General features: G+C 50.5%; 1 pseudogene; it reads right to left on the bottom strand.

Moving 5' to 3' along the window:
* Positions 1-499: 499 nt before the first annotated feature.
* On the bottom strand, positions 500-1,411 carry LOC102420066 (annotated as a pseudogene).
* Positions 1,412-1,998: the final 587 nt, after the last annotated feature.

Below are 1,998 nucleotides of genomic sequence, written 5' to 3' on the forward strand. Positions count from 1 at the left end.
GCAAGGTCGAGAGTACTCCTAATGCCGATAGCTAAAAAACCAGTTTGTACATGACAAGACAATGAGAGAAATAAGCAATCCCTTTAAAACAAAATCTTTGTAAAAAATGGTCAGAGTGGTTTGCATGAACAGTCTGCATTTTATGACAATAACATGTACAGATTGAGCACCCTGGGGCTCTCTTTATATCCTAAAGAAAACAAGCATTTACATTATTCATGGGTTGTACTGACATTTTTAAAAGGTCAATTGTACCGTTACCCCTGGGGTGCACAGCTTTAACACCATCATTTATGTTGTTTGCTAAAGATAGAGAATTAAAAAACAAAGGCGGGGAGGGGGGAGCGGCTTTCATTTGCAAATGCCATTGATTAAGTGAAAATGGAGGCAAGCTGACCAATAGCCATTGCAGTGTTAAAAATGAAGCTTGGATACAATATGTTACAAGTCCCAGTGAGGCAACGTCAAAATGGCATCTGTTTCCTCGTTGCCGTTGTGATCAGACCCGTAGAGGTGTCAGGGCCTGTGCCTTTGGCTTCTTTTTCTCCGCAGGCTTTAAATCTGAAAAGAACACATTTGCGTTTTGTCCACACGTATCATGGCATCTGCGTGGTCAAACTCTCCACAACAGTCGGGTGCAGAAAGGATAGTGACTAACTGCCTCTCTGAAAAATATTCAGATCCTCTTCAGCCACCTGGTGAGCGCGACATAGAAGATCCAAGTCACGCTGCTGCCGGGGAAATTCTGCAACCACTTCTGCACCCACTGCGACGGACACGCCTCTGTCTTTCACCCCAGCCCAAGGATCCTCATCAGGCTCAGCCCACAAAGGTCCCAAAGGAGACCTTGGTCTGGCCCACCAGTTGGTCATATAATGAACAAATCTGCTCCATAGATTGAAGGTCTGGTGACCAACCCCCATGAGAGTAACACATTTCTCATCCACGATGGCTGCTGCCTGTAAACAAAGTAGTCTGAAAGCTTTCCTTAGTCTAATGTTGTATCTTCTTTTACCTTCATCACAAAATCCATACATTCTATTGATGCTGGCACATTCGTGGTTCCTCTGAGGAGGAAAAATTCTCGGGATATTTGATTTTGTACCAGTGAGGGAAGGTCTCAATGACCATTTCCCCTGTCCACATAGTCCCCAGGAGACAGGTCCTTGCTTTCCGGCGGAAAAGCCCTACTCAGAGAGTTGAAGCAAATCATAGCTTGTCCATGTATCAGCACCTACTCTGCGTGGAGCTTCACATTCTAGCAGGACAGACGAAAGGCCTGTCAGGACTTGCAGCCCAGTCCTCTGGCTTCATTCTCCTGGAACTGGACATCCTCACGAGGCTCGGGCCCTCTCACTCCCACCAGCACTTGGGTGACGCTGTCAGGGCTGAGTTTACCTATATCTGCCATCGCCTGCCCACTGCCAACCCTCCCGCAGCCCAGCTGGTTGGCCTCCGGCTCCCTCCGGGGCTCACTTTACAGCCGGGAGCACAGAAGGGAGTGGCAGCCATGGCCGCAGCCACTCTGCTTCCTCCTTCTCTCCCTGATGGGGAAAATAAGACATTGGGGGGGGGGGCGGGCTAACAACCTGAATCTGTGCCAAGTCACCTTAATGTACATTCTTTTTAAAAAATATTATATACAAGAGGCCCGCTTCATCAAAAAATTTATGCACTGCGGGGGACGGGGATGGCGATAATCACCTCCGGATGGAGGGAAGGGGAGAGGGGCCCCTCGGGAGATAACGACCTGCTGGCTTAGGCCTGCTTCCGGGTGGGAGAGGGCAGGCCCAATTCCTAAGTGCAGCCCCTGGTCAGGCTCAGAGCAGGGTCGATTGGGGAGGTAGGGCGCCACCCCATTCATGCACAGAGCAGGGCGGATCGGGAGGGTGCGATGCCACCCCTCAGTCACGCTCAGGTAGACTGATTGGGGGGTTGGGGCACCGCCCCCTGTCACAACTCAAGGCAGGGTCGATGGGGAGGTTGCGGTGCCACCCC

Source organism: Myotis lucifugus, unplaced genomic scaffold, assembly GCF_000147115.1.
Source record: "Myotis lucifugus unplaced genomic scaffold, Myoluc2.0 scaffold_343, whole genome shotgun sequence".
Lineage (NCBI taxonomy): Eukaryota > Metazoa > Chordata > Mammalia > Chiroptera > Vespertilionidae > Myotis > Myotis lucifugus.